Below are 19,763 nucleotides of genomic sequence, written 5' to 3' on the forward strand. Positions count from 1 at the left end.
ATCTTGTCGGGACATTGGGAGAAACCTCTCTATGAACTTGTTAGAGAGCTCCTCCCATGTGTGGATTGATCCAGGGGTGAGAGTTTTCATCCTTGTTTTTGCCTTTAATCCTAAAGAGTGAGGGAACAACCTCATTCTCATGCTCTCCTCTGTCACACCCTCAGCTTTAAAATTATCACAGATATCTTGAAATGTTGTGAGGTGTGTGTAAGGATCTTATGCAGGGAGTCCATTGAAGACCCATGTTTCCCTAATCATGTGAAACATGATAGGTTTCAGTTCAAAGTTGGGTGCTACAGGAGGGAGGATTACTCCCCTGTCTGGTCTGTTCCTGAAAGGAGCAACCAAAGTTCTGAAGTTTTGGTCAGGAGGAACTTCTTCATTATTATTATTGTGATCAGCCATGTTTTCAAGAATTTCTTCCCTGAGGATTCTTCTCCTCCTATGAAAGTGTACATTCTGGTTCAGGATCAAAGAGAAACTCAGGTACTTCAATGGAGAGGTCAGAGTTTGTTTCAAACTCTTCACTCATAAACTATAAACACAAGTTATATATGCACAACATTATTAGTGACATAAAGAAAAATATAAAGGTAAGGTCAGATATACAGAATATGTACTAAAAACAGTAAATAAGAACAAAATTTAGTGTTTCTATCCCCGGCAACGGCGCCAAAAACTTGTTGGGTGGTTTGCTGATGGTGGAAAATTATAAGTTCTGATAGGGGACGTTCCTCTGTTCTTGCAGAACACAGATTCGTTCCCTTAGTTCCAACCCAAGTGCGCAAGTGCACGCATCAAGTAATAAAGGGAGTATTAATGCCCAAATTATCGTTCCCACGAGGATAGAATCCTAATTATTGTCTTACATTGTTTTATAAAGAATGAAAATGAGAAGAAAAGTTAGTAAATGAACTGTCTAGTCAAACGTTCCCTACTGTATTGACAACGTTCCTCAGGAACAGTAGGTTCAATCTACTGGCAAACAATTACTCGTTGCGTTATGAAGTAATCCTTCCTGTTTAGAAGAAGGTGAGATAATAATCATTGTAGTTGATAGTTATAATTATATAAAGTAAAAAAAACTACTAAAGCAGAAATAACTATAATCAAGAGACAACAGGGTGATGTTTTATAACAGTTAAACAGAAGTAACGGATTCACTGATTCACTCTTAAATAGCTGTTTTCTCTGCTCAAGACTTAGCACTTCTTGGCTTTGTCCCAGTTTCTTGTCTGCCAACTCTGATTCCTCAGCTCATGGACTAGATGGCTCACAAGTTTCCACCCTTGACTCCAACAGGTACTTAGTACAGAACCTTAAAATGGACGAGTTGGCCCCTTATTCCTAAGGTGACCAGTAGTGTTTTTGCCATAACACTACCTTCCCCCAATGGCTAAGCTGTCTGAAATCCCTTCCTTATGGAAGTTCCTTTCTCAGTATGTGCCCAATTTCCATTGGTACACAATGAATATAGCTCACTTAGCCAAATAAATACAAAAAGCTTCAGTCAAGAGTTTTGAAAACAGTTCTTTAAGAGTTTCACAGATTACCCGTTCCACAGATAGTTCAGCTCATGGCTGATATTTTAAACATAATTATTCCCAACTGAAGTCCCATATACCCGAGATTCAGTTAAGAGATAACGAATGGAACGAATAGAAAAACACTTATATTAATTTAAAAGTCAGTTTACAGAAGAAACAGAAAATGGAGAAAAATAGGTTATTGCTCATAGGAGTCTTAATGGTTGATACAGAGAAGAGAAGAGGGGTTATCACTTAACTATAGTTACAACTTAAAATAAATCTAAGCTACTAACTACTACTACTACTAGGTGATCTCTTCCTTTCGGACTTCAAACCCTCCAGGATTCGATGATGTTTTTGTGTGTGGGTCGTCCTATTTATAGATGGAAGAGGAGTGACAGTCTTGTAAATCCTTTAGAGCAAGTTGCTTGAATGAGGGGACGGGATGGTGGCAGCAGAGTGTGGAGACTGCGCAGATTGCTGGATGGAACAGGTTTTGGTGATGATTAGTCGTTGTTTGCAGTCTGCCCCATGCCTTGCTTTCTTTTTCAGCCAATGAGAACTCTTGATTCTCTTCTCTTCACGTTTCCAGCGGCTCAGTTGGTGCAACACCTTGCTTTTAGAAGACTTTAACTCCACGTTACCTGCAAAGTGTACAGAGGCATTAAATGAGTGGAGCAGGTGCATTAAATGCGTCTCAGTCCATTCCCCTTTTAATATATTTTAAAGGAATACGTTACCATACGTTCCCCACTGTGTTTTTGTCACAAATGTGTAAAACAAGTGATTTTCATGGTGACGTTGCTCATCAGATGAGGGAACGTGTGGTATTTTGCCATCAAAATGGGCTTAGATGGGAACAAAATTATGTCCCATCAGTGCCCGAGAGTATCATTAGTGATAGGGACCTGAAGTTCACATCTCGGTTCTGGGAGGCGGTACAGGGAGATTTTGGTACTCGATTGAGATTGAAAACAACCTACCACCCTCGGACTGATTGACAGACTGAGAGAACCAGCCAGACATTGGAGGACATGTTGAGGGCTTGCACTTTAGAGCAGGGCTCATTGTTGCGACACGGCAAGTGCACCGGTCGTAAAGTAATAAAGTTTACCGGAGTACGAGATCGTTCCCACGAGGATCAGAATCTTCAAGCACTAGTTCGCTAATCGCGTTTTAGTTGGACAATCAAAAGTTGGGTTTGAGAGAATGGTTGTTCAAAGAACTTAAAATTAGAACAAGTAAAAGCATGCAATCAAGAAATTTCAGAATTTAAAGAATGAATGAAGATGATGTTTGATTAAGAATTTAAAACAAGCGTAGTTATGGTTTCGACTTCCCCCAATATCCTCAATGCGTTATGAATTAAACTATCAAGAACCTTTTCTTAATATATTGCCAATCAATTCTATCTAAGTTAATTAGGGCTTAATTCCTTGTTACCTGATGGGAAGTAAATTCGTTCCCATCTAAGCCCATTTTGATGGAAAAATACCATACGTTCCCTCATCTGATGAGCAACTTCAGCATGAAAATCACTTGTTTTACACATTTGTGACAAAAAGATAGTGGGGGAACGGATGGTAACGTATTCCTTTAAAATATATTAAAAGGGGAACGGACTGAGACGTATTTAATGCACCTGCTCCATTCATTTAATGCTTTTGTACACTTTGCAGGTAACGTAGAGTTAAAGACTTCTAAAAAGCAAGGCGGTGCACCAACTGAGCAGCTGGAAACGTGAAGAGCAGAGAATCAAGAGTTCTCATTGGCTGAAAACAGAAGCAAAGCATGGGAAGGTCTGCAAACAACGGACTAATCATCACCAAATCCTGTTCCATTCAGCAATTCACGCAAGCTTCACACTCTGCTGCCACAGTCCCGTCCCCTCATTCAAGCAACTAGCTCCAAAGGAATTACAGTCTTGCCACTCCTCTTCCAGCTATAAATAGGACCACCCTCACACAAAAACATCATCGAATCCTGGAGGGTTTGCAGTCCGAAAGGAAGAGATCACTTAGTAGTAGTTAGTAACTTAGTTTAATTTTAAGTTGTAACTGTAGTTAAGTGACAACCCCTCTTCTCTTCTCTGTAAACAACCATCAAGACTCCTCACGAGCAAATACCCATCTTTCTCCATTTTCTGTTTCTTTTTGTAAACTGTCTTTTAAATTAATATAAGTGTTTTTCTCTTCGTTCCAATCGTTATCTCTTGACTGAATCTCGGGTCTATGTGATCTCAGTTGAGAATAATTATGTTTAAACTATCAGCCATGAGCTGAACTATCTGTGGAACGGGTAAACTGTGAAACTCTTAAAGAACTGTTTTCAAAACTCTTGACCGAAGCTTTTTGTATTTCTTTGGCTAAGTAAGCTATATTCATTGTGCGCCAATGGAAATTGGGTACATACTGAGAAAGGAACTTCCATAAGGAAGGGATTTCAGACAGCTTAGCCATTGGGGGAAGGTAGATGTCATGGCAAAAACGCTACTGGTCACCTTAGGAATAAGGGGCCAACTCGTCCATTTTAAGGTTCTGAACTAAGTACCTGTTGGAGTCAAGGGAGCCATAGGAATATGGAAACTTGTGAGCCATCTAGACCATGAGCTGAGGAATCAGAGTTGGCAGGCAAAGAAACTGGGACAAAGCCAAAAGGTGCTAAGTCTTGAGCAGAGAAAACAACCCCTTTAAGAGTGAAGCAGTGAATCCGTTCCTTCTGTTAAACTGTTTTAACCACCACCCTGTTGTCTCTTGATTATAGTTATTTCTGTTTTAGTAGTTTTTATTTTATTTTATTTAGTACTTATAAAAACTCCAATGATTATTATCTCACCTTCTTCTAAACAGGAAGGATCACATACATAACGCAGCGAGCAACTGTTTGCCATCAGATTGAACCTACTGTTCCTGAGGAACGTTGTCAAGACAGTAGGGAACGTTTGACCAGACAGTTCATTTACTAACTTTTCTTCTCATTTTCATTCTTTATAAACAGTGATAAAACAATAATTAGCACTCTATCCTCGTGGGAACGATAATTTGGGCATTAATACTCCCTTTATTACTTGATGCGTGCACTTGCGCACTTGGGTTGGAACTAAGGGACGAATCTGTGTTCTGCAAGAACAGAGGAACGTCCCCTATCAGAACTTATATTTTTCCACCATCAGCAAACCACCCAACAAGTTTTTGGCGCCGTTGCCGGGGATAGAAACACTAACTGTTGTTCTTATCATTGTTTTCTAACACATATACTGTATATCTGACTTTACTTTTATATTTTTTTCTCTTTATCACTGAATCTGTTGTGCATATATATACCCTGTGCTATTGGTTTATGAGTGAAGAGTTTGAAACAGACTCTGACCACTCCATTGAAGTACCTGAGTTTCTCTTTGATCCTGAGCCAGAACGTACACTCCATAGGAGAAGAAGGAACCTCAGGGAAGAATTTCCTGAAAACATGGCTGATCACAATAATAACAATGAAGAGGTTCCCCCTGAACAGAACTTCAGAACTTTGGCTGCTCCTTTCAGGAACAGACCAGATAGGGGAGTAATCCTTCCCCCTGTAGCACCAAATTTTGAACTAAAACCTATCATGTTCCACATGATTAGGGAAGCAGGGGTCTTCAATGGACTCCCTGCAGAAGATCCTTACACACACCTCACAACATTCCAAGATATTTGTGATAATTTTAAAGCTGAGGGTGTAACAGAGGAGAGCATGAGAATGAGGTTGTTCCCTCACTCCTTGGGCTTAAAAGCTAAAACATGGATGAAAACTCTCACCCCTGGATCAATCCACACAAAGGAAGAACTCTCTAACAAGTTCATAGAGAGGTTTCTCCCAATGTCTCGACAAGCTGATGTTAGAGCTGAAATCTCTAACTTCAGAATGTTTTATGGAGAAAATCTCTATGAAGCATGGGAGAGATACAAGGACATCATAAGAAAATGTCCAAACCATGGGGTAGAGAGAATTGGGGAGTGTTACAATCTTTCTATAAGGGACTTGACCATACTTCTCAATCTCACTTAGATTTTGCTGCAGGAGGATATTTCTTTACAGGAACACTTGAATCAAGGTACAAAATCATAGAAGGGACTGCTGAAAGATGTCTCCAATGGCCAATAGACAGAGTGAGCCTAGTGAGGAAGCCAGGCATGCTAGAACTGGATAAACAAACAGCCATGGAAGCCCAGCTGGCATCACTCATGAATGAAGTGAAGAACCTGAGAGCTGACCAAGTAGCACCAAGGATGGAAGTCTTACAACTCACAGCAACTGAAACAGAACCATGCTCAGCCTGTGGTGACCTTCATGACTCAACATACTGCCCATCCATTGCATTGGTGTGTTATGCAAAATTTTTTGGCAATAGGAACTTCACCAGAGACAATCAACAAGCAAGACGAAATACAAATTCAAGCCCTGGAGGAACTATCATTAAGGATCAGAACCACAACACCCAATGAAGGCCACCCATTAACCAGAAACCATTCAACAACAATCAGCAGCAGTATCAGCAAGGTAGAAGCAGTGGAACGTTTGAACAAAGAAGAAACAACTACGTTCCGTTCCACAGAGATGACCAACACATCAACACCCTGGAAAATTATGTCAAGGAACATATCACCAGGAATGATGCAGTGGTCATGAAGATTGAGTCCCATATGGGGCAGATTGCTGCCAACCTTCAAACCAGAACACCAGGATCACTACCAGAGGACACTGAGGTCCCCTCAACCATTTCTGAAATCCCTTGAGAGGTAAGTACCATGTCTAGCTAAAGACATTAAACTAAGCGCTGACTGGGAGGCAACCCAGTAGATACATTTTCTCTCTGACAAAGAGCAAAGTTTTGGGGTGGTTATCCATAACCACATAGCTCCCAAAAAGAGGGAACATCTGATGTTCCTCTCCAAAAAGTCCAAATAAAGTACGTTCCGTTCCAGGAACGTAGTTTTGGGGTGGTCCCTGACCACACAATTCCAATATATATATATATATATATATATATATATATATATATATATATAATTATATGTTTTGTTATATGTTCATTTAGATTTAGTAAATAATAGGTGATAGGTTAGTACGTTCCCTTTTTCCTTATTTCGTAGTCACTGTTGCATGTTTACTTGTTATTTATTTCAGATTAATTATTTATTTATTAGTTAGGAAAAGACAAAGGGAACGTTCCCTGGGTTAGGTGGCAAGAGTGACTAGGACACCTGTCCCTGCTGAGTCACTTAGAAAGATACGGAACCATATCTATTTGTATTCATTGCAAATCTTGAAAACGCGCGCAGAAAAAGCAACTATCTTCTCAACCATTAAGAAGATTGCACCCTTTCATTTCCCTCTCTCCCACGTCCTGACCTAAACCGTTCCATCTTCTCACACTCATCCCATTAGTTACTGGTCAGTAACTGCTGACCAATCGTTCTGTAACGTCCCCATTCCACTACCTCTTCAATCTCCCATCTTCAACCGCCACGTCCCAAAAACCTTTCATTTTCTCCCCCACTGTCTATTTAAACTCGATCTCTGATTTCTTCAAGTTCTACTACTTCCATTCAACTCAGAACCCTTTTATCCCTCCTGCATTTGTGCCCTAACTCCCTTTCTGAACAAAATGACTAAGCTTTCATTTGAAGTGACCCCTGTAGTCCACTAAGGCGAAGAGCCAGAGCTCACTGAATCCACCATCATTCTGTACCCAGAAAGGAACATTTCTTTGCATTAGGACAAAGTGGTTCTGCCTCCATTTGTGAAGGAATCACTGGTCAAACTCAAGTGGTTGCTCTTTGCCACTGAGGACCGCGAGTTAAATCTAGAATGGGTAGGAGAAATCCTATACCAGACGAGGAGGTTGAAGAAAGATGCCCCTGACGTGGTCACAGTAAGGGGAAAACAAGTGTCATTTTCCCCTGCTAATGTCAAAGAAGTACTCCACCTCTCCATCGTTACTAACTGTCCGTACAAGGAGTACTTGGACAGTAGGGAGGAGTACACATTTTAGAAGGATTTGAAGCTAACAGTAGCTTTGGACAATCCCTACTACTATAAAGGGTCCCTGTGCAAGGGTAGCATGAGGGACATAGCCAAATTCTGGGCACTTTTTGCCAACTCTAACATTACCCCCACCTCTAATGAAGTCTCTGCTACCTGGGGACTTCAAGTTCAAATTTACTGCATCATCAAGCACATCCATTTTGATGCAGTAACCCTCATCTACAACAGCTTGAAGAGGGACATCAAGAAGACCAAGGTCTTCTTCCCCTGCCTCATCACCAAGCTCTGCAGGAAAGCTGGTGTAGAGGAACACCCTGATGATAGCACAAGGGTGGCATCCATCATTGATGCGAAGACCTGGAACGGTCTTAGGAGCACCTACATTACCACCGATCAACATATCCCTGCCAATCTCCAACGCTTCCCTACCAGTGATGATGATGAGGAAACACCTGTGGCCTCTCAGAAGACCACCAAGTCCACTCCTTCAAAATACTCCTCTTCTTCACACGTTCCGGCAAAGAGAACAGTCCCTCCTCCCACCAAGGTGAAGAAGGAAGCCCTTGTTGCTACTGACGGCAAACAGGGCAAGAAGAAATCTCCTACCAAACCTCTCCCAAGAAAGGGGGAACGTTCAAGTCAGAGGATAAAGAGGGTCCTCAACAACAATAGGCTAGAAGGAGCATCCTCTGCAAAGCCTATCACCCTCTCTGACCAGGAGGAGGAGAGTGAGCCTTTAGCAAAAAGGCTGAAGATTGGAAGGAAGTCAGCACCAAAACCAGCTGTACTTGGAACGGAAGACAACTGTACTTCATAGAAACGCAGCAGAAAGGCAAGTTCTGAAGAATCACATCCAGGAATGGACAGAGCAAACACCAACCCATGAGTGACAGTGATACAATAGATCATCAACCTTCTCTTATCTGGGGACAGAATCCTCTTACTGTTTACTATGGAGAGTAGTTCATTTTTCTGAAAAGTTCATGGTTGCTCACTGGCTCAAGTTCCTTTCTGTTATGCTATTCTTTTAAATTGGGCATACCAATACAATATTTCTAAGTTGTTTGAGGACAACCAACAGTTTAGTTTTGGGGTGTTTGATGGGACGTAGATTCGTTCCCATCTAAGCCCATTTTGATGGCAAAATACCATACGTTCCCTCATCTGATGAGCAACTTCAGTATGAAAATTACTTGTTTTACACATTTGTGACAAAAACACAGTGGGGGAACGAATGGTAACGTATTCCTTTAAAATATATTAAAAGGGGAACGGACTGAGACACATTTAATGCATCTGCTCCGTTCATTTAATGCTTCTGTACACTTTACAGGTAACGTAGAGTTAAAGACATCTAAAAAGCAAGGCGGTGCACCAGCTGAGCAGCTGGAAACGTGAAGAGCAGAGAATCAAGAGTTCTCATTGGCTGAAAACAGAAGCAAAGCATGGGAAGGTATGCAAACAACGACTAATCATCACCAAATCCTGTTCCATTTAGCAATTCACACAAGCTTCACACTCTGCTACCACAGTCCCGTCCCCTCATACAAGCAACTAGCTCCAAAAGAATTACAGTCTTGCCACTCCTCTTCCAGCTATAAATAGGACCACCCTCACACAAAAACATCATCGAATCCTGGAGGGTTTGCAGTCCGAAAGGAAGAGATCACTTAGTAGTAGATAGTAACTTAGTTTAATTTTAAGTTGTAACTGTAGTTAAGTGACAACCCCTCTTGTCTTATCTGTAAACAACCATTAAGACTCCTCACAAGCAAATACCCATCTTTCTCGATTTACTGTTTCTTTTTGTAAACTGTCTTTTAAATTAATATAAGTGTTTTTCTCTTCGTTCCAATCGTTATCTCTTGACTGAATCTTGGGACTATGTGATCTCAGTTGAGAATAATTATGTTTAAACTATCAGTCATAAGCTGAACTATCTGTGGAACGGGTAAACTGTGAAACTCTTAAAGAACTGTTTTCAAAACTCTTGACTGAAGCTTTTTGTATTTCTTTGCCTAAGTAAGCTATATTCATTGTGTGCCAATGGAAATTGGGTACATACTGAGAAAGGAACTTCCATAAGGAAGGGATTTCAGACATCTTAGCCATTGGGGGAAGGTAGATGTCATGGCAAAAACGCTACTGGTCACCTTAGGAATAAGGGGCCAACTTGTCCATTTTAAGGTTCTGAACTAAGTACCTGTTGGAGTCAAGGGAGCCATAGGAATATGAAAACTTGTGAGCCATCTAGACCATGAGCTGATGAATTAGAGTTGGCAGGCAAAGAAACTGGGACAAAGCCAAAAGGTGCTAAGTCTTGAGTAGAGAAAACAACCCCTTTAAGAGTGAAGCAGTGAATCCGTTCCTTCTATTAAACTGTTTTAACCACCACCCTGTTGTCTCTTGATTATAGTTATTTCTGTTTTAGTAGTTTTTATTTTATTTTATTTAGTACTTATAAAAACTCCAATGATTATTATCTCACCTTCTTCTAAACAAGAAGGATCATATACATAACGCAGTGAGCAACTGTTTGCCATCAGATTGATCCTACTGTTCCTGAGGAACGTTGTCAAGACAGTAGGGAACGTTTGACCAGACAGTTCATTTACTAACTTTTCTTCTCATTTTCATTCTTTATAAACAGTGATAAAACAATAATTAGCACTCTATCCTCGTGGGAACGATAATTTGGGCATTAATACTCCCTTTATTACTTGATGCGTGCACTTGCACACTTGGGTTGGAACTAAGGGACGAATATGTGTTCTGCAAGAACAGAGGAACGTCCCCTATCAGAACTTATATTTTTCCACCATCAGCAAACCACCCAACAAGTTTTTAGCGCCGTTGCTGGGCGCAGAAACACTAACTGTTGTTTTTATCATTGTTTTCTAACACATATATTGTATATCTGACTTTACTTTCATATTTTTTTTCTCTTTATCACTGAATCTGCTGTGCATATATATACCATGTGCTATTGGTTTATAAGTGAAGAGTTTGAAACAAACTCTGACCACTCCATTGAAGTACCTGAGTTTCTCTTTGATCCTGAGTCAGAACGTACACTCCATAGGAGAAGAAGGAACCTCAGGGAAGAATTACCTGAAAACATGGTTGATCACAATAATAACAATGAAGAGGTTCCCCCTGAACAGAACTTCAGAACTTTGGCTATTTCTTTCAGGAACAGACCAAATAGGGGAGTAATCCTTCCCTCTGTAGCACCAAATTTTGAACTAAAACCTATCATGTTCCACATGATTAGGGAAGCAGGGGTCTTCAATGGACTCCCTGCAGAAGATCCTTACACACACCTCACAACATTCCAAGATATTTGTGATAATTTTAAAGCTAAGGGTGTAACAGAGGAGAGCATGAGAATGAGGTTGTTCCCTCACTTCTTGGGCTTAAAAGCTAAAACATGGATGAAAACTCTCACCCCTAGATCAATCCACACATGGGAAGAACTCTCTAACAAGTTCATAGAGAGGTTTTTCCCAATGTCTCGACAAGCTGATGTTAGAGCTGAAATCTCTAACTTCAGAATGTATTATGGAGAAAATCTCTATGAAGCATGGGAGAGATACAAGGACATCATAAGAAAATGTCCAAACCATGGGGTAGAGAATTGGGGAGTGTTACAATCTTTCTATAAGGGACTTGACCATATTTCTCAATCTCACTTAGATTTTGCTGCAGAAGGATATTTCTTTACAGGAACACTTGAACGGTACAAAATCATAGAAGGGACTGCTGAAAGATGTCTCCAATGGCCAATAGACAGAGTGAGCCCAGTGAGGAAGCCAGGCATGCTAGAACTGGATAAACAAATAGCCATGGAAGCCCAGCTGGCATCACTCATGAATGAAGTGATGAACCTGAGAGCTGACCAAGCAGCACCAAGGATGGAAGTCTTACAACTCACAGCAACAGAAACAGAACCATGCTCAGCCTGTGGTGACCTTCATGACTCAACAGACTGCCCATCCACTGCTTTGGTGTGTTATGCAGAAAATTTTGGCAATAGGAACTTCACCAGAGACAATCAACAAGCAGGACGAAATACACATTCAAGTCCTGGAGGAACGTTTGAACAAAGAAGAAACAACTATGTTCCGTTCCACAGAGATGACCAACGCATCAAAACCCTGGAAAATTATGTCAAGGAATATGTCACCAGGAATGATGCAGTGGTCAGGAACATTAAGTCCCATCTGGGGCAGATTGCTACCAACCTTCAAACCAGAACACCAGGATCACTACCAGGGGACACTAGGGTCCCCTCAACCATTTCTGAAACCCCTTGAGAGGTAAGTACCATGTCTAGCTAAAGACATTAAACTAAGCGCTGACTGGGAGGCAACCCAGTAGATACATTTGCTTTCTGACAAAGAGAAAAGTTTTGGGGTGGTTATCCATAACCACATAGCTCCCAAAAAGGAGGGAACGTCTAATGTTCCTCTCCAAAAAGTCCAAATAAAGTACGTTCCGTTCCAGGAACGTAGTTTTGGGGTGGTCCCTGACCACACAATTCCAAAATAAAATATAATATATATATATATATAGATATAATTATATGTTTTGTTACATGTTCATTTAGATTTATTAAATAATAGGTGATAGGTTAGTACGTTCCCTTTTCCTTATTTCGTAGTCACTGTTGCATGTTTACTTGTTATTTATTTCAGATTAATTATTTATTTATTAGTTAGGAAAAGACAAAGGGAACGTTCCCTGGGTTAGGTGGCAAGAGTGACTGGGACACCTGTCCCTGCTGAGTCACTTAGAAAGATACGTAGCCATATCTATTTGTATTCATTGCAAATCTTGAAAACACGCGCAGAAAAAGCAACTGTCTTCTCAACCATTAAGACGATTGCACCCTTTCATTTCCCTCTCTCCCACGTCCTGACCTAAACCGTTCCATCTTCTCACACTCATCCCATTAGTTACTGGTCAGTAAATGCTGATCTCTCGTTCTGTAACGTCCTCATTCCACTAACTCTTCAATCTCCCATCTTTAACCGCCATGTCCCAGAAACCTTTCATTTTCTCCCCACTGTCTATTTAAACTCGGTCTCTGATTTCTTCAAGTTCTACTACTTCCATTCAACTCAGAACCCTTTTATCCCTCCTGCATTTGTGCCCTAACTCCCTTTCTGAACAAAATGAGTAAGCTTTCATTTGAAGTGACCCCTGTAGCCCACCGAGGCGAAGAGCCAGAGCTCACTGAATCCACCATCGTTCTGTACCCAGAAAGAAACATTTCTTTGCATCAGGACAAAGTGGTTCTGCCTCCATTTGTGAAGGAATCACTGGTCAAACTCAAGTGGCTGCTCTTTTCCACTGAGGAACGCGAGTTAAATCTAGAATGGGTAGGAGAATTCCTATACCAGACGAGGAGGCTGAAGAAAGATGCCTATTGGGTGGTTTGCTGATGGTGGAAAATATAAGTTCTGATAGGGGACGTTCCTCTGTTCTTGCAGAACACAGATTAGTCCCTTAGTTCCAACCCAAGTGCGCAAGTGCACGTATCTAGTAATAAAGGGAGTATTAATACCCAAATTATCGTTCCCACGAGGATAGAGTGCTAATTATTGTTTTATCACTGTTTATAAAGAGTGAAAATGAGAAGAAAAGTTAGTAAATGAACTGTCTGGTCAAATGTTCCCTACTGTCTTGACAACATTCCTCAGGAACAGTAGGTTCAACCTGATGACAAACAGTTGCTCGCAGCGTTATGTATGTGATCCTTCCTGTTTAGAAGAAGGTGAGATAACAATCATTGGCGTTTTTATAAGTACTAAAATAAAATAAAACTACCAAAATAGAAATAACTATAATCAATAGACAACAGGATGGTGGTTAAAACAGTTATAACAGAAGGAACAGATTGACTGTTTCACTGTTAAAGGGATTATTTTCTCTGCTCAAGACTTAGCACCTTTTGGCTTTGCCCCAGTTTCTTTGCCTGCCAACTCTGATTCCTCAGCTCATGGTCTAGATGGCTCACAAGTTTCCATATTCCTACGGCTCCCTTGACTCCAACAGGTACTTAGTTCAGAACCTTAAAATGGACTAGTTGGACCCTTATTCCTAAGGTGACCAGTAGCGTTTTTGCCATGACATCTACCTTCCCCCAATGGCTAAGCTGTCTGAAATTCCTTCCCTATGGAAGTTCCTTTCTCAGTATGTACCCAATTTCCATTGGCGCACAATGAATATAGCTTACTTAGCCAAAGAAATACAAAAAGCTTCAGTCAAGAGTTTTGAAAACAGTTCTTTAAGAGTTTCACAGTTTACCCGTTCCACAGATAGTTTAGCTCATGGCTGATTGTTTAAACATAATTATTCTCAACTGAGATCACATAGACCCGAGATTCAGTCAAGAGATAACGATTGGAACGAAGAGAAAAATACTTATATTAATTTAAAAGACAGTTTACAAAAAGAAACAGAAAAATGGAGAAAGATGGGTATTTGCTCGTGAGGAGTCTTGATGGTTGTTTACAGAGAAGGAAAGAGGGGTTGTCACTTAACTACAGTTATAACTGAAAATTAAACTAAGTTACTAACTACTACTACTACTAGGTGATCTTCTTCCTTCTGGACTTTAATCCCTTCAGAATCCGATGATGTTTTTGTATGAGGGTGGTCTTATTTATAGATGGAAGGAGAGTGGCAAGCTTGTAAATCCCTTGGAGCAAGTTGCTTGAATGAGGGGACGAGTAGGTGGCAGCAGAGTATGGAAGCTGCGCAAATTGCTGGATGGAACAAGGTTTGGTGATGATTAGCCATAGTTTGAAGGTCTTCCCATGTTTTGCTTCTCTTTTCAGCCAATGACAACTCTTGATTCCCTGCTCTTCACGTTTCCAGCTGCTCAGTTGGTGCACCTCCTTGCTTTTTAGAAGTCTTTAACTCTACGTTACCTGCAAAGTGTACAGAAGCATTAAATGAATGGAGCAGGTGGATTAAATGTGTCTCAGTCCATTCCCCTTTTAATATATTTTAAAGGAATACGTTACCATCCGTTCCCCCACTATGTTTTTGTCACAAATGTGTAAAACAAGTGATTTTCATGCTGAAGTTGCTCATCAGATGAGGGAACATATGGTATTTTTCCATCAAAATGGGCTTTAGATGGGAACGAATTTACGTCCCATCAAACACCCCAAAACTAAACTGTTGGTTGTCCCCAAACAACTCAGAAATATTGTATTGGTCTGCCCAATTTAAAAGAATAGCATAACAAAAAGGAACTTGAGCCAGTGAGCAACCATGAACTTTTCAGAAAATGAACTACTCTCCATAGTAAACAGTAAGAGTATTCTATCCTCAGATAAGAGAAGGTTGCTGATCTATTGTCTTACTGTCACTCATGGGTTGGTGTTTTCTCTATCCATTCCTGGATGTGATTCTTCAGAACTTGCCTTTCTGCTGCGTTCCTATGAAGTACAGTTATCTTCCGTTCCAAGGATTTCTTTGATGGGTAAGTGTATGGAACTGTGGAAGAAGTGGTGGCCTGATTTGTGGGGTCAAGGAACATTTAGCTTTTGTGCCTTTGAACTTGGAATTTTTCTATTTTGAGGGAACACCTTTTCTTGAACCTTTTTCCCTCTTTGGAGGTAGGTTTTCTGGTTTTTCTTGAATTCTTTTGAATGGTTGTTCCCTTTTTTCTTTGTTTTTCTTCTGTCCCTTTTTGGTTCATTGTTGAGTACGTTCCTTGTTCTTTTTGATTGACCAGATGGTGTATGATGGAGGTGAGGTGAGTGTGTGATTCTGTTTTGATCCTTGACAGCAGAATTCATCTGTCTTCAGCAGTACTTACAGCATCAAGGCAAGCTGAGAAGTTTCATTGTGGTTACACCTCAGGAACGCTCTCAGAAGTAGGTGTTTGGCATTTTTCCGTTCCTTACCAGTTTGAGTTCACACAGATCAGCTTCTTTCAAAAATCTGAGGATTAAATTCCCTGCACTGTTTCTATTTTCAAGTACTCAGAGAAAGAACAAGCATGATTAGTCAGTGACTTTGTGTTTCATGTACCAAAAGAATTGGGCAATCTTAATATTACAACTGAAATACATGTATATACCAAACAGTTTGATCAAAAAAAACTTTTTTTTTTCTATTTCAAAAAGATTAATTACAAGGGAATAGAAAGAAACTAAATTAAAAACAGAATTTAAAACAACTAAGCTAAGATAAAAAACAGGGTTTCTCCTTTTCATTGTGGAGGTCTCCTGTCCCAAGGGTTCCTCTTTGCAGCTTCAGCTTCCTTGGCTTCATCAATCTCTTCCTTTGTCAATGGTTTCCTCCTGAGCAGATCTTGCAATCTGCGGACTTCATTTACAGCGAGCCATTTCTCAGCATCCTTCAGTAGATCGCTGATGATTGCAACCAGGGAGTTGATGGTGGACCTCATCATTGTTCTGCCATGGCGAATGTGGACAATCTCATTATTAACATCTATCAGTCTCATCTCCAGCTGATAAATTTTCTTCTCCAAGTATGTTCCAAAGGCCTTGAGGGCTTCCTTGGTTTCTTTCCTTTCTTCAGCATGCTTGAGGAGGAGCTTGTTCAGCAGGAGTTCAGCTTTGTGGTTATGCAAAGAGTTTGAAAGTATCAGGGAGTCAGATGCTCTTCTGATTTCTTCTTTGACAGCCTTGAGTGTGGATGCATAGGAGGCAGTGTTGGCTTCTTGGATGTTGGTCTTGATGATGCTGAGTTGTTGTCCTTTTTCTACCTTCTGATGTTCCTGGAAGGTGTTGAAGGCAGAGGAGAGCTGTGCTAGTCCGTCCCTTAGAGCCTTTAGCTCTGCATTGGTGCTTGTCATATCAGGTTGGGGAACGGATTGCCTTGTTGGGAACAACTTTTCTATTTTCTTCCCCATCATCTCAAAAATCTCAGCAATCCCAATTTGTGATTTCTTTCTAGCTGTGATGGGGATTGCTACAGTAAGGGAGGAAATAGGTTGCTGGCTTTGCTGTTGGCTGCTGCCAGCAGTCAAAGTTGCTTCAGGTGCTTGCCTGAGCTCATCCTCTGGTGGTCTGGATGATGAGGGTATTGCTTCAATATGTTCCCCCATCAGTGGAGGAACTGCCGTCCTTTCTTCCTCTGCCAGAGCTCTAGCTAGAGCTTCATCTCCAGTGGTGTCAGAACGATCGATAGGGTACAAAAGAGGGCCTCCCAGGCTAATTTACCTGGGGACGAATGGCTTCGTCTTCTTTTTAGGGGATTCCACAAGAATCCCCTTTCCTTTGTTATCTTTCTTTTGTGGTTGAGCTTCTTGCTCAACCACTGGTGTTTCTGCAGTAGGTGCTGCTTCTTTGTCTTTCTGTCCCTCTCCTTGTTGTTTCCTAGGAGAGGGTTGTGGGGTGATTTGTTGTGGTGGAGAGTGAGCAGGTGGTGGGGATGGAATGTCAGAAAATGTAGAGCCTGAGCTGCTTGGGGACGTCTCCTTTGCAGCTGGTTTTGGTGCTGACTTCCTTCCAATCTTCAGCCTTTTTGCCAAAGGCTCATTGTCTTCACTCTCCTGGTCAGAGAGGGTGATAGGCTTTGCAGAGGATGCTCCCTCTGGCCTATTGCTATTGAGGACCCTCTTTATCCTCTGACTTGAACGTTCCCCCTTTCTTGGGGGAGGTTTGGCAGGAGATTTCTTCTTGCCCTGTTTGCCATCAGTAGCAACAAGGGCATCCTTCTTCACCTTGGTAGGAGGAGGGATGGTTTTTCTGGCTGGAACGTGGCCAGAGGAGGAGGATTTTGTAGGAGTGGTCTTGGTGGTCTTCTTTAGTGAGGCCACAAATGTTTCCTCCTCACTATCTCTGGTAGGGGAACGTCTAAGATTGGCAGGAATAGGTTGGGTGCTGTCAATGTAGGTGCTTTTAAGACCGTTCCAGGTCTTAGCATCAATGACAGATGCCACCTTTGTGGTGTCATCTGGGTGTTCCTCTACACCAGCTCTCCTGCAGAGTTTGGTGATGAGGCAGGGGAGGAAGACCGTAGTCTTCCTTATGTCCCTCTGCAAGCTGTTGTAGATGAGGGTTACTGCATCAAAAGGGATGTGCTTAATGATACAGTAAATATGAACCTGAAGTCCCCAGCTAGTAGAGGCTTCATGAGAGGTGGGGGTGATGTTGGAGTTGGCAAACAGTGCCAGAACCTGGCTATGTCCTTCATGCTCCCCTTGCAGAGGGACCCTTTATAGTAGTTGGGATTGTCAAGGGCTACTGTCTGCTTCAGATCCTTCTGAAATTGGTACACCTCCCTACTATCCAAATACTCCTGGTATGGACAGTTGGTGACGGATGGAAGGTGGAGTACTTCCTGAACATCAGCGGGGGAAAATGATACTTGTTTTCCCTTCACTGTGACCACATCAGGTGCTTCCTCTTCGGGCAGCCTCCTCGTCTGGTATAGGAATTCCCCTACCCAGTTCGAGTTTAACTCACGGTCATCAGTGGCGAAAAGCAACCACCGAAGTTTGTCCGGTGATTCCTTCACAAATGAAGGCAGAACCACTTTGTCCTTGTAACACCCCGTTCTAGAACCGGTTTGTTAACATCATATTATGATATTAAGCGCAGTTACAATCACATTGGCTCAATTAAAAATCCGGATAAATTTTTATTTTTAAAACGACGCCGAATTTAAAATATCCAATTGTGTGATTATAACCATATTACTTAGCGGAATCAGATGAATCAAGCTTAACATCATGTTCTTATTTATTTCCCAACTTTTACTATATTGTAGATCTCTACGTTAGCTACGCGTGGCTTCAAACCGCTCCTCATTTGGAGCATTGTAGCCCAAGTTATGACCATTGGAAGCAACACAAGAGAGCGTTGATCACAGGCCCTGCGCGCTTCAGCGCGCTACTGGGCGCTCAAGCGCGCGTTATCGGGCGCTAAAGCCTCCATCTGGGCGCTTAAGTGCACGGAGGCAGGAAGCATCAGGTTTTTCAGTATAAATGGGTGCTTAAGCGCGCACCAGGGCGCTCAAGCGCGCTATCCTGGGCGCTTAAGCCCCCATTTGGGACATTTTAGCGCGCAGAGGCAGAAGCATCCCCTCTTTCAGCGGCTAAGGGTGCTCAAGCGTGAACCAGGGCGCTTAAGCGCGCAACCCAGGGCGCTTAAGCCCCCACTCTGGGCGCTCCAGCGCGAGGAGGCCAAAAGCGTTGGCTCTCACAGGGGCAGCAGGGCGCTGAAACGCGCTCCAGGGCGATAAAGCGCGCTGCCAGGGAATTCCATTACCCTCATTTTTCAAGTCCAAGTCTAGGGGAAGATGCATCCCCATCCAAACCCCAATGTTTCATGCCTCAAAACTTAATCCTAGCACTTATCCAACCTCTCCTCATGAGATTTAGCTAGAATTTGGGCAGCATAACCTTTGTTTTCTCAACGTTTCCCAATTTAAACAAAAGGTACCTAATTGATTCTCAGCCCAACCAATTCAATAACTCAATACATAACAAGCATGCATCTATTGAATTTCAAGTAGGCATCATTTACAGTACATATTCATTACAAATCATGGAACTTAGCTTACAAAACACTATGATCATTCCCTTGGCTCATCAACAAAAGAGATGACCAAAGGCATGAGCATAGGCTAAGTCCATTCCAATATACAAATCACAAATCTATCATTGCCTATTAATTACAATTCTATACATGTGAGCTACCAAAACAACATGTATAATCTCAAAAAAATGCAACACTTCATGCATATGCTAATCCAGATATGGCCACTTGCCACCGGAGGCTCCTGCAGTATCCTTACCTGAAAGGGGGTCCCCATAACACGGGGTGAGATATACGAATATATCCAGTAAACCAGGGGTCCTTGGAGCATCTCTCCACCCCACAATTCCATATCAGTGTAATAGCAATAACAATAATAATGCAGTAAATACATATATATGCAAAGTGCAATAACATCTCTAGGAGAAATCCCTCGAGCTCTCAAGCTGTCCTAAGGAAACTCAGATGCAAATATTCCTACTGGCCAGCTAAATACCAAGTATGATTTACGCATCGTCATGCAACATACCAACATAGGGAAACACCATCCTATGCCACACCAAATGCATACACATACGTATAACAAAGCATTACACTATTTTATTACATTTATATACACAATCACAACCTCTACCCTTTCAGGGCTTGGTGGAACAGTCAAGGGAATTACACCCAAGGT

General features: G+C 41.6%; 2 non-coding genes across 2 annotated transcripts; both read right to left on the reverse strand.

Moving 5' to 3' along the window:
• Positions 1 to 5,399: 5,399 nt before the first annotated feature.
• LOC133288103 (small nucleolar RNA R71) lies at positions 5,400 to 5,506 on the reverse strand. The gene has a single exon (XR_009748330.1). It is a non-coding gene; the product is annotated as a small nucleolar RNA R71 (small nucleolar RNA).
• Positions 5,507 to 11,077: 5,571 nt separating this feature from the next.
• LOC133288102 (small nucleolar RNA R71) lies at positions 11,078 to 11,184 on the reverse strand. Its single transcript, XR_009748329.1, has one exon. It is a non-coding gene; the product is annotated as a small nucleolar RNA R71 (small nucleolar RNA).
• Between the last annotated feature and the right edge of the window lie 8,579 nt (positions 11,185 to 19,763).

This window comes from Gastrolobium bilobum, unplaced genomic scaffold (assembly GCF_033153095.1).
Source record: "Gastrolobium bilobum isolate Gb01-03AN ecotype WA unplaced genomic scaffold, APGP_CSIRO_Gbil_v1 utg31951, whole genome shotgun sequence".
In the NCBI taxonomy this organism is placed as follows: Eukaryota; Viridiplantae; Streptophyta; class Magnoliopsida; order Fabales; family Fabaceae; genus Gastrolobium; species Gastrolobium bilobum.